Source organism: Urocampus carinirostris, chromosome 2, assembly GCF_059441175.1.
Source record: "Urocampus carinirostris isolate Australia breed hairy pipefish chromosome 2, RoL_Ucar_1.0, whole genome shotgun sequence".
Classification (NCBI taxonomy): domain Eukaryota; kingdom Metazoa; phylum Chordata; class Actinopteri; order Syngnathiformes; family Syngnathidae; genus Urocampus; species Urocampus carinirostris.
The window spans coordinates 47,155,991-47,180,736 of record NC_142350.1 but is presented as its reverse complement, the minus strand read 5'-3'; the positions used below and the strand labels follow the sequence as shown (position 1 = coordinate 47,180,736).

The 24,746-nt window shown below is 38.4% G+C and overlaps 3 long non-coding RNA genes across 5 annotated transcripts in view; 1 reads left to right on the top strand and 2 right to left on the bottom strand.

The window, feature by feature from the left end:
- The window catches only part of LOC148372174 (uncharacterized), a 5,091-nt gene extending 3,803 nt beyond the window's left edge, over positions 1-1,288 (bottom strand). Inside the window, exons 1-2 of the long non-coding RNA XR_015849524.1 lie at positions 1,096-1,288; positions 932-1,030 (exon numbers count right to left, since the gene is read on the bottom strand). This is a non-coding gene — a long non-coding RNA (uncharacterized LOC148372174). The remainder of the gene's footprint in view (positions 1-931; positions 1,031-1,095) is intronic.
- LOC148372173 (uncharacterized) overlaps positions 1-19,649 on the bottom strand; it is a 37,284-nt gene extending 17,635 nt beyond the window's left edge. Inside the window, exon 1 of the long non-coding RNA XR_015849523.1 lies at positions 19,608-19,649. This is a non-coding gene — a long non-coding RNA (uncharacterized LOC148372173). The remainder of the gene's footprint in view (positions 1-19,607) is intronic.
- LOC148372172 (uncharacterized) lies at positions 1,020-24,746 on the top strand. 3 transcript variants are annotated; one of them, XR_015849520.1, is made up of 6 exons: positions 1,020-1,380; positions 1,473-1,495; positions 4,456-4,707; positions 6,882-6,947; positions 15,403-15,496; positions 24,624-24,746. It is a non-coding gene; the product is annotated as an uncharacterized LOC148372172 (long non-coding RNA). The 3 variants fall into 3 exon arrangements; XR_015849522.1 differs by adding an exon at positions 4,748-4,827 and having other exon boundaries at positions 1,020-1,495; positions 4,456-4,579; XR_015849521.1 differs by lacking the exon at positions 1,473-1,495 and having other exon boundaries at positions 1,341-1,380.

Here is a 24,746-nt window from a genome sequence, read left to right as displayed (position 1 = left end):
CAGCCATGCCAGGCGCCCACCTGCTTATTGGGGGCATTAGGGATTCAGTGTCTTGCCCGAGGAAAAACGTAGTTCCGTCTAGTTGTCAAAATCATTCAATTTATATTCCATATAGCATCTATTTTCTTACTGAATTTATATTTCTATACTGTAGAGACTATTAACCACACTTAAAAAAAAGCCCATCAAGATATTTATCAGAGCGATAAGACATGAACAAATAAATTACATTTCTAAGACTGGAATTTTAGGTACATGCATAAATCTAAACATATATATATATATATATATATATATATATATATATATATATATATATATATATATATCTCATTAGCTGCACCGCTTATCCTCAGTAGGGTCGCGGGGGTGCTGGAGCCCATCCCAGCAATCATCGGGCAGTGGGCAGGGGACACCCTGAACTGGTTGCCAGCCAATCACAGGGCACACAGGGACAGACAACTCACTCGCTCATTCACACCTAGGGACAATTTGGACCGGCCAGTTCACCTGAAATATATATACATATATAAATTTATTTTTCAACCAAGTATCAATTACTGGGTCAGAGTCTTTGACACTTTTACACAAAACACCCCAAAATAAGCTAGCTAACATTTGTCTAGTTGCTGATTACATTAAGCACAAAGTATGTATAGTGTATAAAAGTGTCTTCATGCTAACAAAAAAAGAAAAAAATATATAGTATTAGTGGTAACATCCTACTTAGGGATAGCATTGGTAGCGTTAGCTTTAGCTTAGCATCTGATGGTAACTTACGGTATATCTTTAGCAGTTTGTCATTTTACTAAAGGAAGGTACCAACAATAATTTGAGGCTCTGTCTAATATAAAAATATTTGTTTTATCATCTTGTTTTAGAGGTGTTTATCTCAATCACGTTGTTTTATTTTTAATTATAAAAGTCCTACCTCAAATTTAACGTTCCATAGTACTTTACTCGCTGTAATTCTACCAGTTGTCCATCGGGCAGCAGTGTGATTCTAAAACACGATGCTTACCATGCTTTTCTACAACCGAGGATCATGACTAAAATATATTCATATTTACTTGTTATAAAATTCATAACACTCACAAAATAGGGCACAGGATGTCCTAAAGGTACTGAATATCTTGTTGTAGCATAAGTGGCCTGTCTTAAATTGTATACCCAGTCCTCCTGTGACGTTTTAAAAAATCGCCATTTTTAGACCTGCATGGTTCATCTCCTGCCTGGAAATTTACAAGCACTTAAACGGATAATCAATTTTCTTGGCACTCTTGGTCATTGATGCATTGTCTAAGGGTGGAAACATATGTTGGCCTGGAGAGGGATGGGCGCCACCAGGCTGTACTTGCCCAAGACACACCACACGAAATGGTGCCTTACGACCCTAGTGGTTTAGGGAAAATTGGGAAACATGCTCTGTGTTGAATCTTAAGTACTAAATTAACCTACTAAAGTCTGCCCAGGCCATTGAAATGTATCCACGCAGGTAAGTAATCTATCTTCTTTATAATGGCTGGACGTCCATTGCTCAGTTGATGTTGTTGTTTTTTTTGTTTTGTTTTTTTAATAATAAAAGACAACCAAACTCTTTATTTAAAGCAGGGTGGGGATTCTAATTAGGGGGGCCATTTTGAGCTCGCCTCCCATGTTAACAAACTATTAGCATTAGAGTTAAATTAGCATTCATGCAAATGATCTCTAATTAGTCAAGTTCCTCAACTGATGTGTGTCAAATTATTTAGTTTGTATTGATTCAAGACGTCAATTCTGGGCCTGCATGTTGGCAAACCATTAGCCTTGGTGTTAAATTAGCATTTACGCAAATAAGCTCTGGACAAGTTCCCTGATTGATGTGTGTCATTTTTTAAAATTTGTTTTGATTTAAGGCAACCATTTTTGTCTTCACATCCTATAACAACTATTAGCATTAGCATTAAATTTGGATTCACGCTAATGAGCCATTAAAGAACATGTTTCTCAACTGGTGTGTATCAAATCATTTCGTTTTTTTGATTTGATGTGCCCATTTTGGGCTCACCTCCTCTATTTGAACAAACTAATAGCATTAGCATCCATCCAAATGAGTTCTGATTCGTCAGGTTCTTCAACTGATTTGAGTCATTTTTTTTGTTTTGATTAAAGGTGCCCATTTTGGGTCAAATATTTTAGTTTGTTTTGATTTAGTATGTCCAAAAGGTTCACCTCCTTTTTAACAAACTATTAGCATTAGCGTTAAATTAGCATTTACGCAAATGACCTCTGAATGGAGAGATTTGTACACTGTTGTAAATTGAATCGTTTAGCATGTTTTGATTTCAGGTGTCAATTTTGGGCTCGCCTTGTTCTATGTTAACAAACTATCAGCAATAGCTTTAAATTAGTATTCACACGAATGAGCTCTGATTGACTGGCCAGATTCCTAGACTGATGTGTGCTAAATCGTTTAATTTGTCTTAAATTAGGGCAGTGTTTGGCAACCCAAAATGTTGAAAGAGCCATACTGTCCCCAGAAAAACATGCTTGGTGCCGAAAGATAATACGTTTCATAGAAGCCTTATAAGGAAGACAACACATATTGTAAATGTGTGTGTATACATACATAAACTACATAAACGTGCTTATGTAGTTTAACATGTTACATTGTACATGTGTTTCGTTATATCATATACATTGTTAATGAACGTTTTGTTATGAGATACTGAGTTGCTCGACATGAATGAGGTTTATTATAAAAAAGGTTCAAAAATTAAGTAGCTTGGACGTTCACCGTAGAAGGAAAAATACATGCAAATATAATTAAGTAAAATAATACATTTTCTTATTCAAATTATTAATTCATTTTCTGCATTAAATTATTGTTGGTAATGTACTGATTAAAGGGACAACCACAAACCTGTCTTTTTTCACTTTCTCCTTTTATACTTCCTTTTTTTCTTAACTTCTTTATACAACATGATAATTCCTAATATAATGCATCAAAGCAAGTGAGCCGTTTGAGATCAGGCTTTCTTTAATGAGTTGAGCCGAAAAAGCCGGTTCTCTAAAAAGAGACAGACTTCCTTTCACTACACAACTACCACGGAATGATGCATGATGGGAAATCCCCAGGCGGCAGACGCATGCGCACAGTAGCATCAAACCGCTCGCATCGTTTGAAACGAAAAAAACGATACCGAGATAGAGGCTACCGCGGTGAACTCGTCTGACTTGATTGATTACCCGTTTTTGTGATAGTCGGTGTATACCGGATGGTACCCATAATTGACAAATTTGCGTTTTTCCGTACAGATTTTCTCGTACGTCATACATGTCTCAAAATGCATAATAAACGTACTTTGTACGGAAAACCGTACAGGTTGACAAGTATGCTGACAGCTCACTCGGTCATTCACACCTAGGGATAATTTGGACTGGCCAATTAACCTGTCATGCATGTTTTTTGTAGGAGGAAAACGGAGTGCCCGGAAGAAACCCACGCAAGCACAGGGAGAGTGTGCAAACTCAGCACAGGAAGGTTTGATCCTATGACCTCAGAACTGTGCCGCACATGCGCTAACCACTGCTCTGCAGTGCTACCTACATATATATATATATATATATATATATATATATATATTAATCATAAAATGTTAAGAATGTTCGATTCATGTTTGTCCTCATAAAAAAATATTTCACCTTCCATTACCAACCATTTTTGAAAAAGTGCCAGGAGGCCACAAGGGAGTGTCAAAGAGCCACATGCAGCACCAGAACCTCCTGTTGCTTACTCCTTGTTTAAGGTGTTCATTTTGTGTGTTCACCAACTATTAGCACTAGATTAACATTCACCTAATAAACCTCTGATTGGACAGATTTGTACACTTATATGTCAAATTGTTTCACTTGTTTTTAATTTGAGCTGTTTATTTTGGGCTTGTCTCCTATGTTAACAAACTATTCAAATTTAATCAGCATTCCAGAGGTTTGAATAGACCAAAGTGCCTGAGAATATGTGTGTCAAGTTATTTGTTTGTTTTGATTTAAGGTGTTTCTTTTTGGCTTGTCTCCTACTGTATGTTCACCAGCTATTAGCGCTAGATTAGCATTCTTAAAATTGACCTCTGATTTGTACACTGATATGTGTCAAATTGTTTCGCTTGTTCTGATTTAAGGTGTTCATTTTGGGTTTGCCTAACAAACTACTAGCATTGATGCAAATGAGCTCTTATTGAACAGGTTCCTTAACTGACGTGCGTCAGTTATTTTAGTTTGTTGTTCGCAAAGCATAACATTGAATTTTGAATTATCGTTTGATAAATTCCTCTTCCCCCAAAAAATCCCAAACTTGCTCAAGGAAGTCTGGTTTACTTCTGCTTCAGCATTTAATTTGTTTCACGTCAATCAATAAAATTGCAGGCTGTGACACTCCGCCGCCTGACGAGATTAACCGACTGATTTACCATGCAGGTAACCGCGGCGAAGGCCGAGAATAAACATCGGTGCCGCTGAGCCGTTTAAAAATAGCGGCAGGAGACGAGAGGAAGGGAGGATTGAGAGCGCGTGTTGGACACATCATGCAAAGACGTATAAAGTAGGTGCTTGGAGAATGAGCAGGTGACCTCAACACGGTACAAACACGCCAACAATATACATGAAGGATCCCTCATCATGTGCATGACCATGATGAGCATGTTTGGATGTGTGCTGCTAGCTTGGCTGGTGAGTACACGCACATACGCTAATGTGTTTCTAAATACAGAGCCACTTGACCCAGATGAGGCCCAGGACCCTACCAAAGACCTTGGATAGCTCTTCTGAAGGGTTTCAAAGTTGCGATTGGTTAAGTAGCGTTTTTATCAGCACCTTGTTGGAGGGCAACTACTCTTTATGGCCATGCTATGCCAGACACACTAGTACGTTAGAGCCCTGAGATAGGGCATACTCGCCCTACCACCTTTTTTCAGCCTCTTATTACAGTATTTTCCCCATATACGACAAATTATTTTGCAAGCGGAAATACTTCAAACGTTACTGTGTTTGTGCGTTTGTAGAGATCTTTCTCTTCGACGCCTGTCAGCTATTGGTCATATCATTGACAATGCAGGCCTGCTGTTGGTTTGCTGCTCAGCATTATGAAAATGCTGATATGTCATTAGCTAAGCAATCTCCTACAATATCTCCTCTCTCCTTGCAGTACAGAAACTCATGTGCTCTATAAAGATTTAGTGAGTTAGTGTGATAGAGTCCAGTACTGTTTTTTTGTGTTCTGTATTGATCCCAATGTTTGTAGTAATGTTGAGAGAAAATGAAAAAAACAACAACATGATAACCATGGAAACAAAGCTTTGATTAATCAGAAATATGAAGAACACCCACAAATCCCTATTCTGGCTAAATGGCATGGACGTAACTGTGATGATCGGGACTATTATTAAAAATAAAGAGACAATTAGAGTAAGGGAATCTTCTAAGGGCAAGAAATCCTAACGAGTGGAAGTTCAACAATCAATTTGATATTTAATATGCAATCGTTCTCATTTGTTTTTAGTTCGATACATAAAACTATCGTCTATTTAAATTTGGAGTTCTGGACCAGTTGGCTTTTGCAATTCAGATTATAAACAGATTTAAGCACTACCTACTCACGAACATGTTAGCAGTATGCTAACTATGATCCAAGCTGCTTTTTTGGCAACCCCAAAAAAATGTTACTAATCTTATTTTTAAATGCTGTCCATTGTTATCATGTGCTTTTAGTTTTTAACAAATTGTGACAATTAGCACGAAGTATCCAATTAACATACATTTACCATAACTTGTGTGTTTTATGTCATGAGCTAGCATTTGCTAACAGAGGCATGCTAAAATGTGTGTTGTGTTTCTGTTTTCTTTCTGACATTTCCTAGCAAGCATCAAGAGGCATGTGCCTAAACCAAGGGTCGGGAACCTATATGGCTCTTTTAATGAGTACATATGGCTCGGAGATGTCATAAAACTTGAGCATACTTTCGACAAGTTGCTTTGAGAACTCATTGCCGCTTATGCGAAGCTCGGACAATATTTATTAATATTGGGCTTGGCCCAGTATACATAGGACACAATTTTAACGACAGGTTAGAGTCACACTAATATACACTGTTGTGACCGTCAATTGCTTAATAATCCTTTATATGGATGCCTTTTAAACAATTTAAGATGATTGTGAAGTCACTCAATGATGAAAAGCCACAGAACAAGCTTTAACACAAACATTTTACACAGAAGCTCTAGCAAAGAATGTAAAGCAATTTGATTGGGTAAATAGTAGACGGGTGAGGTATACGCAGCACACGCGCACATTTTTTCCTTTTTCCCAGCGCCGTCTGCACTGATGGTAAATACATTGGTATCCTCGATTGCAGTATTTAATGCCATTTTTACAAAGGAGCTTTGCTCACATCTTGTTTTGAAAGCATTATTTAGGGCAAAAATGACAGTCAAAATGAGCCTCAACACTCTGAGGTAACTACGGCAGGTGGACCAATTTTAAGTGGTATATTTATATTGATATGGGACACAAGCTTTGGCATAATTACATTTTCATAAATTTTATCAAATTATTGTCACACAGTGAAATAAAATGCGCTGAAGAATTAGCGTTTGTCACGAGTACGGGTTTGGCGATTTTGTTTTATTTTGTCTTAAAATAAAGGGTGTGGCTCTGTCATAAAAAGAAAAAAATCCAAATATTTTTGCTTTTGTGGCTCTTTGGGTCAAAAAGGTTTCATATGGTCTAAACATTGTGACTTGGTCATGACCTTGTTCCTTTCATACAATGTAACCTCTGTGCCTTTCTTTTTATTTTCCTCCCACGGCCTGCTTCATCACGCCTCCACTGTTTGTTCAAACACCAGGCCAGAAAAACGCAATGTACGAGAGGAGAACAAGAGGACGGCCGAGTGACAAGCGCCGGCAACCTAGTGAGTGATGCTGTTGAGAGAACACCCTCCCACATTTTGAGTTTGGGGGAGTGTGAATTGTGAAAAGGAAGAATTGGATGTCTCCAAATAGGAGAATTATCATATTGTACATGAGTACAGTGGCAGTGCTTGTTTTTGCCATTTTTATTTTCAGCAAGATTGGCTCCGGGATACGGCATCCTCACCCTGCGACGTTTGCACTTTTCAGTGTGGAATAAGATGTTTTTGGGCCCCTCTAAATGGCATTTTACCCACCATACGACATCAACAACAAATTATTTTTACATGCCCAAAAATGTATGTGATTCGAACGTTGCTGTGTTTGTGCAAGTAACATCTCTAGATGCCTTTCTGCTGTTGGTCCACATCATATAAAATGCTGGTCGTCTATTGGTTTGCAAACGGATATTCTATTGGCTGAACTACCTCCCATAACACACTCCTCTTTCTTCATTCAATTCAGAATTTTGTGTTCTTCGTAAAGACTTTGCAAGTTGGCGATACGATATTGTATTTTTTGTACTCTATTTATTTTTTGTGGGTCCCAAGGCTTCCAGTAATGCTAAAGGGAGAAGCAAAAACATGATAATGTAGCTTGCTCTCAACAAGAAAATCGAAGAAGGCAATCTAATCGTTGCCCGTTCTAATGGCCGTAAGCAGTCAACAATCAGGACTGTCATTAAAAATAAAATAATTAAAGCGAGGACATTTTCTAAGTTCTTGACAAATCTCAAGTGTGGAAGTGTTGAAATCCATTTCATTTTTAATCCTGCGCCTTCAATCCATTACCATAGGTTTCTGTCCCCTGCTATGAGGCACTCTTACTTTGTAATCCTCATATCACAATGGATTAATGTTGTATCCTGGGGTCAACTTTGATTAGTAAAAGGTTTTAAAGTTGTTTTTACTCTCTTTATATTTTAGTTTTTCTCAAGTCATAGTTTTAATAAGCTTGAGTTGTCTATTAACCCAGACAAAACAATCAGGTGTCTCTAAGTAGTCTAACTTCTTATGTAGAATTGTCTGCCTTCAAAAAACTAAAAAACTTTCCGCTTCAATTTGCTTCATCATCGTCATTGGTACTCCTTTCAATTAAATCTTGCAACACATTTCTGGGCACGAGCACAAAAGTTTCGACTCATCCATACACACAACCACTAATGCATTCCGTTGACTGCCAGGAAATGCTTCAATAAAAACACAGTGAATAGGGAAGGAAATAAAATGTTACTGATTAATGGCCTCAGTTTTCCCATCAAAGAACACCACCTTTTCAATTACTGCTAATGTTTGCTCTTACTTTCACTCAATTTGATGAGGGGTTCGACTTTTAGTTTGAAGACTTGATAAAACTATGAAACCATTGAAAGTTACTTAAGTTTCAGAAAATAGTTTACTCTAGGTCCAAAATTGACTTATTTGGTAAATGGTGAGGTAAAGCTATAGATCTATAGCTATAGGTCTCTCCCAAATACTGTAATAATTAAAAAAGAACAACACATTTTTTTGTATTACATGTGCTCATTTGTTTAACTACTAAAGTTGATATACAGTAGACCCCGGGATATGTCAATAACCTGTTCTGAGGTGGAGATTGCAATGTGAAATTGATGTATAGCCTGGTGATAGAAACCTACAATAACCCATTGTGACTCTAACTGGTACAGCGAAGTAAATGGGTGGATGATGAGGAGAGAAGAGATGGCGTTCTACAAACTCAAACTAACTTTTAACCTTTCACTTGGAAGGGCTGTCATGACCTTAGAAGAATGTTTTTGTTTAATCGCCTTATTTTCAAGCAGTCACAATAATAAATTGGTTACAGCCATGTTACTTAGTGAAAGTTGCAATTCGGTACTTTCTTTGTATTACTTGATAAACGCAAGCTTCATGTCCATGGTTATCATGTTTCTGCCTCTCCCTTTAGCATCACTGCAAGTATTGGGACCCCTTCCAAGTTTTTGAAAAGATGAAAAAAAGGCATCGTGAGAAGTAGTCAATCCTATAGCATATCTGTATTTTATGATGTCGTGAAGCAAACTGGTAGTAGGCCAGCATTTTATACGGCATTTACAAATGGCAGACAGGAATCTTAGAGTTGTAACTCATCATACGCACAACACTGCAAAATCTTTAGGAACGTGAAATAATTAGTCATTGATGACATTTGGGGTTCTGGGTTGTTTGGGTTGGAGAAAAGGTGTGATTTTATTTACTTATAGTACTTTGATTTTTTTATACAGCATTTTAGTTGCAATTTGACTGAGAAGTGCAATACAAATACATTTTGATCTGATTTGAAATGAAATGACTGAAGTTGGCAAGAAAGGTACTCCTCCATGCTATTATTACCATCAGGAAGTACCTTTATTGTGTGTTTAAGAATCATAACATAGATGTCAAGTCGCATTTGCATTAAGCTAGCAGATGGTCTAAGCTTTGTGGTTGTTAGGTACGTAAAATGTGATAATACATCCACTTTTGTTTCCTGTGTCGGTTTTAATTTAATGTTCAGCCGTGAGTGGGTTTCGTCTTTGATGTAAAAGACGTTTTGGTTGCATTTCTGTCCCTTTTGTGCATCATCACTTAACTCTTTCCTTCTTCTTCTTCCTCTCCTTCCCTTGAGAGTCTATTTTTAGCTCCCACGCCACGGGTTATCGGCCTACATATTTGCATCTTCCATATGCGGTGGATGTCTTGCTCTGCCGTGTGAAGCGATAAGTAAAGTGGAGGCGATGATAAGCACAGAGAACCTAGTAGCTGATTGGCTAACTCAATTTTACCCCCTGCCACCCTCCTTAGCCACAATTATCTTCGGAGAAAGGAAAGCTCCCAAGGTTATATGACAACACATGGAGGCGTGGGGGGGGATCTTTGGGGGCACACATACGCTTATCCTTGACAAACCTCAAGGGAGAGATTGTCACATTTCCATTTAAAGTACGACGCATGTGAGAAGTGGTCCGGTAACGCCACCGAGTGAGATGAGTGACACACAAGGGCACAACCCGCGTCCCTGAACGTATCATTTTCCAGGATGTAATCAAAAATGCACTTGTATTTGATTCGATTACAGAGTTAATAGTATTTTCTGATTTGCGTCCTACATTTTAACATTTCACTGAATTACATTGCTATTTCTAAATTTTATGATCTTTCAAGAGGATAAAAATTAGAGCAGGGGTTGGGATCCATTTTGACCCAAAGAGCCGTTATATAAAAATATTTTTATTTTTTACTTTTTAGAGTGAGCCATATCATATATTTTAGGCCGACATTCAGCAAACCCTGCCAAATCTGCGCTCCTGAATGATTCGATAAGATTTATTAAATAAGGATAATGCCAGAGTATGTATTTCATACCGACAAATATAACAGTTTAAATGTGTCTCCTCCCACAGTTACTTAAGATCAGCGAGGCTTATTTAGACCTTCTTTTTTTTGTAAATAATGGTTTCAAAACGAGGCAGCAGTGCGGCGCAGTGGTTAGCGCATGTGCGGCACAGTTCATGTCTTGGGAACCTCCTGCGTGGGTTCAAATCCAGCTCCAGACTTCCTGTGCGGAGTTTGTATGTTCTCCCCGTGCTTGCGTGGGTTTCCTCGGGCACTCCGGTTTCCTCCCACGTTCCAAAAACATGCATTTCAGGTGAATTGGCCGGTCCAAATTGTCCCTAGGTGTGAATGAGCGAGTGAGTTGTCTGTCCCCGTGTGCCCTGCGATTGGCTGGCGGCCAGTTCAGGGTGTCCCATGCCCACTGCCCGATGATTGCTGGGATGGGCTCCAGCACCCCCGCGACCCTACTGAGGATAAGCGGTGTAGCTGATGAGATGAGATGAGGTTTTAAAACGAGGTGCAAGCAGAGTTATTTTGTTAATATGTCACAAAAAACTGTACGTATTTTCCTACAGCCTAGTGGGCGCATGTGAGAGAAAAGGAAAGCGTGCTGTGTTGCATATAACCGCCCACCCCAATCAAACTGTTATGTGTGCTTGGCTAGCGTTTGCGGGTAATTACAGTTTGTTGTCTGTTTTTTTGTCATAAAGTGTCTCAACTACATAGATTATTTAATGAACTTCCATTTAAGGGATTCTTTGGCAATGTTCAGCCAAAACCGGGGTCTTTTGGTGTGACACCTTGACTATAAACTGGTTATGCATGCATCAAACATGACACGGACCTAAAATGGAACGCTACAGAGGAATTTTGCACAGGCAGCATGTTTTTATCGAGCCATTTTTACACATGAGCCATAGGTCTCCAACGCCTAAATTATTGGATGCACCAAAATTAAAATCTTGGTGCAAAAACTGAAAATACAACTAAAAATTAAAAAAAAAAAAATTCCAGATCGGCTAAAAAGAGTACTTTGACAGGCGTATTATTACACGCTAATTTCAAGTGTTTCATTTATACAACAGAAAGATGAGTGAACTCACTTAAAAAAATAACGTAAAAATATCTAAATAATGGGACTCTGCGACCATCAGAAAAATATAAAAGAGATAATAATAATAATAAGTGTAACTCTTGCTGCACACATCTAATATACTTCAGGAAGAACGGACTATGTCATTCTCAAAATAAGTGATTACAAATTAAAACGACTTAAATGTAGTAAGTTAGCTCAGTAGTGTTAGCATGTAAATATTAACCAAAGTCTGGCTAGAGGCTAATGAACATCGTGGGAGCAGATGAATGTGCAGAAAATTAGTTGTTGGTAAAAGCTTTGCAAAGCTCTGGTTTTGTCCTTTCGTTTCTTGCAAAATCAAAACTAACCGTCACAGACTCCGCCCCAAATAAAAGGCTACTTTACAGGGCATCACTTCAGACATGTAATCATAAACCTTTCTTTGGTTTTAATTTTCTTTCGACAACAATACCTATAGTTTTGGTCACTTTCGGCCCAAACAATGTCTGTGCCCAAAAAACATGGTGCAGTCCTAAAAAATATAAATATTTTCGGATTTAAAGTGCCACATGCTGTAATTGCACGTCCGCTCAGCATACAACCCACAATAAAACGGTGCACGTCCAGCTGTTCACGGCAGCTGTATTGGCTACATAATTCTACCCGTGGATGTGCCGGCTGGCTACGCTCAATTAGGATTAAGTCGCAGGATATTAAAATAGACCTGCGTAGTCAGCCACCAATGTCAAAAGGTTAATCTTGGTCTGCAAGGACACAGAATTGGGGCCAGTTTAGTAATTACCAGGAAAGCTATTTTGTCCTTCAAATATTTCCCGTGTGGAAAAATAATAATCCAAGGAGTGCCAGAGGAGACTAGAAGGGGAAGTTTTAACATCACAGAAAAAGTACTGTATACTATCCCTGTAAACGATTTTTCTTACCAATACCTACTCTCCTAGGGACTGTTAAGCCAATCTAAATGCACAATGCATCACTAAAGTCTGTGCAGCACCGAGAGAGTGAAAGGTGAACCACGTCATAGCGAGGGTTCAAGATTTTCTATAGAATTATTGTATGTTATAAATACTGAAAATAAAAAACACATTTTACCTGACCCAATGGTGGCCGCTAATGTTAGTAGCTGGGTCAGCGATGCTAGTCGCTAATGCTCGCAACTCGGTCGGCGCATTAATTGGGTAAATCCAGTCTGTTGACTGCTGAAAACTATATCATATATCACCCATCCTCAGCTGTACCCCTGCTAGGCTATGCTAAGTATGTAAATAAGCTAAAAAAATGCTAATGTTAGCAACTGTGTTAAGCAATGCTAGATGCTAATGCTATCAACTCAGTCAGCGTATTTATTTGGTAAATCCAGGTTGACAACTGCTGGAAACTATATATCATTGCCCATCCTTGGCTGTATCCATGCTACGCTATGCCATGCAAGTATAGGAGCTCCAAATATTCACGAGAGCCCCTAATGCTGGCTGCTAACATTAGCAGCCGGATCAGCAGTACTAGCTGCTAATACTGACAACCCGGTCGGCATAATCATAACACCTCTAGCCATCCTATGCTATGCTATGTAAACAAGCTACAGAAACTCATTAGATCCCCTAATGCTGGTTGCTAGTGTTAGCAGCTGGGTCAGCGATGCTACGTGCCATCGCTAGAAATTTGTTTATATATGTTTTAAATCCATGTTTGCAACTTCTGAAAACTATACAACATTGCCCTTCCTTAGCCCTGGCAATGCTCAGGGATACTAAGCAAGTAAAGGAGCTACACAAACTAATGAGAGCCCTATTGCTGGCTGCAAATGTTAGCACTTCGGGTGGTTCTGCTAGCTGCTAACGCTGATAACCCTGTCTGCATATTTATGTGGTAAATCCTTGTTGGCAACTGCTGGAAATTATATAACATCACCCATCTGTGAATGTGCACGCGCTAAGCGAATAAACAAGCTACAGAGCCTCATGAGAGCACCAAATACTGGCTCCCAATGCTAGCAGCCGGGTCAGCAATGCTACCCGCTATTTTTGTAAAAAAAACCAGGCTGGCTGCTGGCAACTATATCATCCTCAGATGTAGTCTTGCTATGCTTTGCAAAGCAAGTAAACGAGCTTCTTAAGCCCACGAGGGTGATCAAAAATTATTATATTACACATTAGATAGTCCATAATAAAATTAATAGTAAAATATACTAGAGAAATATAAAATGCAAAATTTGCGGAGCGCATTTTTGTCTGTATATGAGATATAATGTATGTACACTAATGACTTTACAGCAATAATTTACTCTAATACTAAATAAACTACCTCCCATTTGCAATAACGGTTATTAATTTAACTTCTTAGACAAACAATAAGCATTTGTTCCAATCAACCTAGGCAGACAACAGACTCAAATAACTCTCACACCCCAACCCTTCTTATTTGAGTCGATTTCCAAAACAATTCACGTGCCTAAACAGCTAACTGATACAGCAACAATTCCTCCTGGCATCTTTTTGCAAGTGCATTTCAGGCCAGATGCGTTTGAGTGCACTTAAGGAGCAGACACGTGGGTGGCCTAATTTGTGGCCGACATTCAAGACGTAAACTTACTCCCACTTTTCGGCCTTCTGGCAATCATCCAATGTGATGACACTAAAAAGAAATAGTCTTGCCAACGGTTTAATGAGAGGGATGTGTGTTCATTTTTTTAATAGTGATGTAAAATTACTTAATTTATATAAATGACTTTATTCATAGAAATCTATGTAATAAGAAACTTGCCACCATCTTGCCCATACTGAAGCCCAGATTACCATTTTGCCAAGCAAGCTTGTGCCGGCCACTAATGACCCCTGCATCTGATGGTCGCAGAGTCCCATTATTTAGATACTTTTACATTTTTTTCCCACTGTTTCCTCCTTTACTTCATGTTGCTGAAGGTTATGGCGCCCTGCTAGCTGCTATTTTTATTGCTAGCTGCTCCTGCTTCCCTCCTTCAGTGTCATTCACCTTTCACAGCCGGTCATACAAGCGAATGTTGCAAAGTTCTGTGATTCAAGCCGTTTCTATTTTTTTGCTAAGGTTTTCTTCTCTACCCACTCATGTTAGCTACTTGGCTGCAGGCTATGCCCTGCCGCAAGCTGATTTTGTTAGTTGATTCTCCTTTGTCTTTTAGTGTTAATCACCTTGTCAAGCAAGTGAAAATCGACGAGTTCCGTGATTATGCTCTCTTCAACTTTATTTCCCCGCTGTTTCTTTCTTTAGCCACTTATGTTGGCCACTTTACTGAATATCATTCGTTTTTCGCAGCAATTGTTATGGTTAGCTTCTCCATGTAAATAAAGCTTGCAGGCTTAGGCCTTCAATCTTTCCATTGTTTTTTTCTCTCTTCCAAATTTTTGCAACTGGTTCCCTTTCGGCTGTCGTAGTGCGTCTTCTTTGAATGCATGTTTCTGCTCCACTCTAAGCTACAACGACCTCTCGTGGTGATTAAATACACGTTGTCTGTTTAATTAAACATTTATTCATAGACTTTCATTAGATATGACTTTGAGTTTTAGAGCTACATACTATAATACAATTCCATACAACTTAATTCAAGAAAATAGCCATACTTTGATGCATTTGTTTTATGCCACACATGACAGATGATTAATGGTACGAGGAGTGAATGGAATATAGGAGAGGTAAGGGTGCCTCGTCGTTGCTACGGCGACCTTCACTCTCCAGGGTCTTGTGGCATGTGCGGCCATGACGGGGCAGCACCCTCTATATCTGTCCAAGGATAAATGTTTTCCTTATGGAGATGACCTGTCAATCATTCTTGCTGTATGTTTTGTACGTGTACAAAGCAATGGAGAAAATGTACTGTATGTGTTTCCACCATGAAGTTTCAATTTTGAATAGTGAAGATGTTCTGTATAAAATTACTTGAAGTTAACCTTACACCAAGCTGCTGCATACCTAATACGGTAGTTACATATGGATATTTATATGACTCGCTTTTCATACGGCCGGCATTCACCCTCTCCTCTTTCCATCCCATAGCCTCCCTCCCCCTCTGCCAGCTTCCCTGCAAGGTTACTCCCAAGGACGTCAGGCTCCCAGCATCCCCCTGGCCTGCCATGTGATTGGATAGCAGGTATTAAAGGGCCGCTTCCTCCTCACATACACCACTGCATCAGCGTTTCAGTGCACGGGCAGGCACACGAGTAGTGGAACAAGATGCTGACAAAATTATACATGAGCATTGCTCATTAAAAAATAGACGTTATTTGTTTATAAATTTGTGTATTTTTTACTGAATTGTGAAATTATGAATGCTAGTGCATTGGGGATTTTTTTTCACCCAAAGTGCCCAAGACACAGACAAATGTTGAATACATGGTAAATAAACCAAATTCCAATCATATTTAGGATTTATGACACTTTCAAAATATCACTCGGTGCTGTTGCAGATGTTAATGACTTATTGACTGTATTCTTTAGCATTGATCAAAATTACAATGACATTTTAAACAAATTTCCACTCCTAAACCTCAAACCCAAATGTTTAAAATAATTAAAATGATGACATATACAAGACATTTTTAAGTAGTTTCGTAGTATGAGAGGAGAATTTAGCTGCAATGGCGGCAGTGCTGAAAGAACAGCTACTTTGCTCACAAGGACGAGGGAAGGGTGCGGGAGTTAAGGGTCACCAGGGACAGGAAAAACTTTGCACAGCACATAAATTTGTACACCTGAGACAAATCCGGAAACAGAGCTCTACTGTAAGATCAAAGATCATATATACTGTATTTATATATCTCCAGACTGTGGGGCTAATTAGTATTTGGTCAACTACTAATTGTGGAAGTTATCTTCCTTGAACAAATTAGACAGGCTTGTAAATGTCAACATGAGTAAACACCATGAGAGGCAAAAAAAACACAAAAAAAACAAAAACAGAAAATAGCATTATTTGATTTTTTTAGAACATCTACGACCAAATCATGGTGGAAATAAGTATTTGGTCAATACTCATGTACCCTTTGTTGGCAATAACAGAGGCCAAACGTTTTCTGTAACTTTTCACCAGCTTTTCACATTTTGGCCCATTCCTCCATGCATGTCACCTCTAGAGCAGTGATGTTTTGGGGCTGTTATTGGGCAACACGTGCTTTCAACTCCCTCTACAGATTTTCTTTGAAAGACCACGAGGGCCGCATGTCTTGCATAATTTTGGCGGTTTCTCTTTTTCAACCCAGGTGACACAAATTATCAGCTCATTAGCAAGCTGACAGGAGTTTGTTTGATTGGAATCGCCTGTATTGAAGCAGAGGTTGAGCTCTTGAGATTGGCTAGACCACTCCAGGACCTCGAAATGCTTCTGACAAAGCCACCTCTTTGTTGCCCAGGCTGTGTGTTTGGGATCATTGTCAAGCTGAAAGATCCAGCCATGTCTCCTCTTCAATGCCCTTGCTGATGGAAGGAGATTTTCACTCAAAATATCTCGATACATGGGCCCATTCATTCTTTCCCTTATACAGATCCGTCGTCCTGGTTCCTTTGCAGAAAAACAGCCCCAAAGCATGATGTTTCCACCCCCATCCTTCACACTGTGTATGGTGTTCTTCATATGCAAATCAATCTTTTTTCTCCTCCGAACGCGAGAGCTTGTGTTGCTATGAAAAAGTTCTTTTTTGGTTTCATCTGACCATAACACATTATCTTAGTCCTCTCCTGGATCATCTAAATGCTCTCTAGTGAAATGAAAATGATGAAATGATCTGCATTTATATAGCGCTTTTCAAGTCAATGACTTCCCAAAGCGCTTTACATTGTGCTTCACATTTCCCAATAGCGGCCATGTAAGGCGCTAACCTGCTTATTGGGGGTTCAGTGTCTTACCCAAGGACACTTCGACATGTAACAAGGACAAGCCGGGATTCGAACTGGGATCCCTTGATTCTAAAACGATCGCTCTACCTCCTGAGCTACTGCCGCCCTCTAATAAAACACAGCCAGACCTGGACATGTACTGACTTCAGCAGGGGGACACGTCTGGCTGGGCATGGTTTGAGTCTGTGGCGGGGCATTGTGTTACTGATAGTAGCCTTTGTTACTGTGGTCCACCTCTCTGTAGGTCATTCACCTTGATCCCTCTGTGTGATTCTGGAATTTTTGCTCACCGTTCTTGTGATCATTTTGACACCAAGGGAGAGCTCTTGCATGGAACCCAGATCGAGGGATATTATCAGTGGTCTTGTATGTTTTCCTTTTTCTAATATTTTTTCCCATAGTTGATATCTTTACAACAATGGTTTAGCTATTGCAGATTCAGTCGTCCCAGCCAGGTGCTGGTCTACAATTTTTTTCTCTGGTGTCCTTGGACAACTCTTTGGTCTTGGCCATAGTTGCGTTTGAAGTGTGACTGACTGAGGTTGTGGAATAGTGTCTTTTATACCAATAATATGTTAAAACAAGTGTCATTAATACAGGTATCAAGTGGAGCCTTGTTAGACCTCATTATTAGACCTTGTGAGAAGAAGTTTGACCTCTTTGACAGCCAGAAATCTTGCTTGTTTGTAGGTGACCAAATACTCATTTTCCACTCTAATTTGGAAATAAATTCTTAAAAAAAAAATCAAACAATGTGATTTTCTTTTTATTCCACATTCTGTCTCTCATGGTTTAGGTTTACCCATGTTGACAATTACAGGCCTCTCTAATCTTTTCAAGTAGCAGAACTTGCACAATTCGTTGTTGACTAAATACTGATTCGCCCTGCTGTATATTCAACCAGTCTGTGCAGCTCTTTGAGACTTTGTATGATTAAGGGCTTCACAAATAAATATGATTTGACTAGACTTTCCAACCTGCTTATCCTCTGATTATTCGAATTTTTAACAGTTTCCATTTTTGAAATATTCCATTTTATATATTGTATTATTGAGGCTAATTTTGCATTTTTGTCAAATATTTTAGATAATTGAGGATATTAGAAGGTATTATAATTATAGCTTTTAATCAGTTTTAGTAACTGTTCACATTTTTTAAGGAATGTTATTGAATGTATCTATATTTCAAACTCATAATTTTAAGTTATTTCATAATTCTTATTAATTATAATTCTAAATCCTGTATATTAATAATTATAATTCTCAATAGGTATCATTTGATAATTTTTTTGATTGCTGTACTATTGCAGAGAATTTATATTGGTTTGGCAAATCTTTTACAGGGTTCCCATGGATCTTTGAAATGTCTTGAAAGTCATTATTCTAAAAATAAGGACTAAATTGGCATTAAAAAGTCTTAATTCCAATTTTTTTTTTAAATCTTAAAATATGAACACTCTAATAAGAATAAAATTAGTTTTAACCAAAAAAATTAGTAACATTTATCAATTGACTTTTTTAATAGTTCACTGATATAGAGGTGCAGGTTTGACTAGAGCGATCGTCTTGGGACATAGGAGTCGCAGGGTCGATTCCGGCTCCTCCGAGTTAAATATCAAAGTGTCCTTGGGAAAAACACTAAACCCCTAATGACCCCGATAACCATGTAGGCGCCTTGCATGACTGTCTCTGCTGTGGCTGTGTGTGAATGGATAAGTGTAAAGCACTTTGGGAGGTCTTCAGTGACTTGAAAAGCGTTAAATAAATGCAGACTATTTACTCCCGTGGGACCACAGTAAGAGAACTATCAAAACGGTGATGTGGTTTCAGTCGGGCCTTTCAGAGCAGACGCATGTCTCACAATACATATAGCAACTTTGGACAGAGAGGTTTACTTTGGAACAAAGGAAAGTGTACATTTAATGAGAAGTGGCTGTCGGACGAACATTTTTCGCCACGGCTAAGAGCTGTGCAAGGTCATGTGTACAAGGCACTATGTATTGTGTCCAAGAAATATTTGCTTTCTTTTGTTAGTTTCGATTGTGTTTTTTGGTTGCTGTAATTTTGGTCTTAAATTTGATTTGAAAAGCCATTAAAAAGGTCTTAAAAAGTCTCAAATTTAACTTGCCTTAAGCTGTAGGAACCATGTTTTAGATATTTTCAATTTTTTTCAACCAGTCGCTGTCCTCTTGCAAAAAAGTGTTTAGATGCAGTTTGAACAATGCTAAAAATATACGGCACACCATTGTTTCTTCCAAGTTTGGATTCCGCCGCTATCATTCGACTTATTTGACTTGACTCGCACTCCTATCCCACTTTCTTATCTACAGTCCACTCCAACACCCGTAGGAATTTTCCACGGCCACCCACCTGACCCACTCCTTCATTGCCGTCATTTCTTCATCCCTCCTGTTTCACCAATCCTCCTTAACCTCATCATCCAACGCCGCTGATCCCGAGTTTCAACCTCCCTTCCCGTTTCACCCCCACCATAGCGCAGATTATGTCAGACGTTTCTAAAAGCGGATTAGCCGGGATCACCTTCACACACACGCTAGCTACCAGCGGCCCTTTCTAATCAAAAGTGTGCCCGTGCAAGTGTGGGCAAGCTGCCTCTTTGACGTGTCCCTGCCTGTTTGTTTTCAAATGCAGGGATGGGCAACTATTTGGAGTCATGAGTCGCACTGGGTTCAAAGATTTGGCCAAAGGGCCGATCCTGGAGACTTATCCAATGTTTTCATTTATGAATAAATATACTGTACATGCAGACATCTGGATTATATATATATATTTTATGTTTGTTTTTAAATAGATCAATTTGTTTTTGAAATGCTCACAATTAAAGCAAAATAATACATTAAGTCCCTTTGTGCGGTCAGGTTTTATGAGTATTTTGTAGTATTACTGTAGTTTTATTTTTGTCGTATTTTTGTTGCAGTATTTTTGTAGTATTTCCATAGTAGTATTTCTGTAATACATACATAGTAAATTTGCGTTTTTTTCATAGTTGAATTTGTGTAGTATAACTATGGGCAGATTTGTATAATATTACGGGAATTGTATTTTTGTAGTAACATTGTCGTAATATTTCTTCAGTAGTATTTGTATTGTATTTCTGTAGTAGCATTTTTTTATTATACTAATAATATAGTGGTATTTTCATACTCTTTCCATATAAGTATCTTTAAGGTATTTCCATTATAGTATTTCTGTAGTATTTCTTTAATATTTTTGTAATATTACTGTAGTTTTATTGTTTTATTTTTCTGGTATTACTGCAGTCAGATTTTTTTTGTAGTACTACTGTATTTTTATTTTTGTGGCATTTTAGCTGCATTTCTGCAGTAGTGTTTTTGTAGTACTGTATTTCCATAGTTGATTTTGTGTAGAATACCTGTAGTGTTTCTGTAGCAACACTGTAATGTTATTTTTGAAGTATTTCTGTCATAATATTTTTGTAGCAGTATTTCTGTTGTAATATTTTGTAGTAGTATTTTGTCTTATAGTAATTTACCAGAGGTGTTTTTCTAGTATTTTGTAGAAGTATTTGAAAAATGTTTCAATTGTAGTATTTTTGTAATATTTCTTTAGAATATTTGTTTATATTACTGGGGTTGCATATTTGTAGTATTTCTCTAGTATTTATTCATTCAGAATGTAAACAAACATAAGAAATGGATATTAAATATGTTAAAATATTTACAGTATTAGATGCCTGCTTTAGGCACTCAATCCATTTAGTTTTGCAGTATTGCTTTAGATGTATTTCTTGGTATTTCTTCTGTCAGATTGTTGTAGTATTTTGTAAATGCCGGGAAAAAAATTGAAAAAAACTCAACTATTCAGCAAAATGAGAATAAAATCTGAAACATGTGAAGTAGGGCAAAGTATACATTCATGTACAGCAAAGAAAATAAGTATTTGAACACGCTGCTATTTTGCGGTTTCTCCCACTTAGAAATCATGGAGGGGTCTAAAATTTTCATCGTAGGTCCATGTCCACTGTGAGAGAGATAAACTAAAAACAAAAATACACAAATCACAATGCATGATTTTTTGACAATTTATTTGTGTGATATAGCTGCAAATAAGTATTTGAACACCTGAGAAATTAAACGGTAATATTTGGTACAGTAGCATTTGTTTGCAATTACAGAGGTCAAACGTTTCCTGTAGTCTTTCACCAGGTTTGCACACACTACAGGAGAGATCTTGGCCCACTCCTCCACACAGATCTTTCTAGATCAGTCAGGTTTCTGGGATGTTTGAGTTACCTCCAGAGATTTTTAATTGGGTTCCGGTCTGGAAACTGGCTGGGCTATGCTAGAACCTTTTATATGCTTTTTACAGAGCTGCTCCTTGGTTTTCCTGGCTGTGTGCTTCGGGGTGTTGTCGTGTCGGAAGACCCAGCCACGACCCATCTTCAATGCTTGACTGAGGAAAGGAGGTTGTTCCCCAAAATCTCCCAATACACGGCCACACTCATCCTCTCTTTAATGCAGTGCACTCGTCCTGTCGCATGTGCATAAAAACATCCACATAGCATGATGCCACCACCTTATGCTTCACAGTAGGGATGGTGTTTTTCGGATTGAACTCCTTATTCTTCTTCCTCCAAACACCCTTAGTAGAATCATGACCAAAAAGTTCTATTTTGGTCTCATCTGGCCACAAAACTTTCTTCCATGACACTTCTGTATCAGGGCAGCACGGCGGTGCAGTGGTTAGCGGAGTTTGTATGTTCTCCCCGTGCTTGCGTGGGTTTCCTCTGGGTACTCCGGTTTCCTCCCACAGTCCAAAAACATGCATTTCAGGTGAATTGGCCAGGTCCAAATTGTCCCCAGGTGTGAATGAGCGAGTGAGTTGTCTGTCCCTGTGTGCCCTGGCTGGTAACCAGTTCAGGGTGTCCCCTGCCCACTGCCAAGAGATAGCCGGGATGGGCTTTAACACCCCCGCGACCCTAGTGAGGATAAGCGGTGCAGATAATGGATGGATGGACCTTTGTATCAAATGGTGTCTTTATGCAGCTAACCACCTCGAACAGGTGCATCTGATTCAGGATGATGCATGCAGTACAGTGGACTTCTAATGGGCGGACTTCTAGATGATACACAGGTGTTCAATTACATATTTGAAGCTGTATCACACAAATAGTTAAATCATCATGCATTGTGATTTCTCGATTTTTCTTTTATGTTTATCTCTCTCCCAGCGGACATGCACCTACGATGAAAATTTCAGACCGCTCCATGATTGCTAAGTGTAAGAAATAGCAAAAAAGCAGGGTGTTCAAATACTTATTTTCTTTACTGTACTGACACTGTCACATGAAAAAAACAAAGTTTGCCTAGAGTTGTTGTTTTATCTCTTTAAATTGTCTCGCAATTTTTTATTAAAGATTTTCGAAGAGTATTTTAAATCTGCATTTTTTTTATTATTTTTTTTTGTATTATTCTTTTCATGTAAGTCAAGTCAAGTCATTTTTATTTGTATAGCCCTAAATCACGAAGAGTCTCAAAGGGCTTCACAGATTATTACACTATATTACACAGACTATTTTTCAGCCGAAGAGAAGAGTAGGTTATTCATATGCTATGGAATAGAAGTGAGTTTTAATTTTAGATTTAAACATTTCCACTGAGGTTGCAGATCGGATCTCAGGGGGAAGATGTAAAAAAAACCCAACAGAATTAATTTTGATTGTCCGAAAAAATGTTAGATACCTTTTTATCACATGACAGCAATTTGTTTTTGGTCCCTTTAAGTGTAACTCCAGAGCCAAGTTTCAATGTATTGATAGGGAATTTGAGTGTATATGGTAATTTGTCATATATTAAATACTAAATTATATTATAAATACCTGGTAATGCCGATGATCAAACATTCACCAATACAATTTGGAAGATAGGGAATCAAAAGTGAAGATTTGGTTCACCAGTGCCTATTATATAGAAAAATGTGACACAAACACTATATTCAAAATTTTAAGTAAAATTATATGAGTACAATAACCAAAAATCTAGCATGAAAATATATGAAAAAATGTTTCAAATTAGAACCGATGCAGAAATATTTTGTAGAGCAAAACGCAAATAGATAAGGGCCTAGGTATTGCCCTGAAATTCATTTATTCCATTTTTAAGTTATTCATATGTTATTTCATCATATATTCATGTATGATTTATTTATTTTTCAAAAAGTATGAATACGTGAATTAATGAATTAAAAGACAAAAATATTCAATGTAAGAGACACCATGAGAGATGGATAGAAAAATATCCCTCTCCGACAAAAAGAAAATATATTTTAATACATCGCATTCATGCAGCTGGTTGGCAGACCGGAAATAATGGCGAGTGTATTCCGTGCACCCCTGCTGCAGCGTGTACACAATGTAACTCCCTTTCTAAATAAAGCCCCGGCACCGACTGTGTGCGTGACACTGAGACCTTGTGACATTTGCCATTCATCCGTAGCCATGACTCATGCCTTGCGTCACATACGATTCCCAAAATTCTCCCTGGCCTTCTTTTTGTATCAGCGCATTGTTCACTCACTTGTGATCGTGTATGACACAATGCCAGATGAGGGTTAGGTGTGCATTCACAATTAGTTTTGAGCTTTAAAATTTGGATGAAATGTTGGTTGTACTCCCTGTACGGTTACACACCCAAGTTACGAGTTACCTACCTCAGCTTGTTTCCATTTTATGAGGAACGAGATGTTTTTTTGGCTATTTGTTACAGCTTTTTCCCCACTATAGGACATCAACAACAAATTATTTGGGGACCCAAAAACGTACAAAATTCCAAATTTGCGTTGTTAACCTCATGCAAATATTTTATGAAAACATGTTCCTGTACGGCAGCAAAGTGGTTAGTGCGTGTGCGGCACAGTTCTGAGGTCATGGGATCAAACCTTCCTGTGTGGAGTTTGCATGTTCTCCCTGTGCTGGCTTGGGTTTCCTCCCACATCCCCAAAAAAATGCATTTCAGGTTAATTGGCCGGTCCAAATTATCTCTAGGTGTGAATGACAATGAGTTGTCTGTCTCTTTGTGCCCTGGCTGACTAACAGTTCAGGGTGTCCCCTGCCCATGCCTAGGACGCTTATTAAGTATAGTAGACCCCTGGTATACGTTGGTAAGGAATAAGATGACCCTCTTTATGGCATTTTCTCCACTATACCACATCAACCACCAATTATTTTACGTCCTCCAAAATTTATAAAAACTTAACTCTTCGATGTTTGTCTCTAAGATGACGGCCTGCTATTGGTCGAGGTAAAAAAATGCCTGTTTGCTATTGGTTTGTGTCATGGCATCATAAAATGCAAATATGCTATTGGCCAAACAATTTACCTCAATATCTTTCTCTTTTTCCATTCAGTTCAGAATTGGCGAGATCGGCGATACAACCCTGGATTTTTGTACTATATTTATTGGCTACGGGTCCAAGGAGTGCTGTGATGCTCAAATGAGGAGCAAAAACATGATAACCATGGAAATAAAG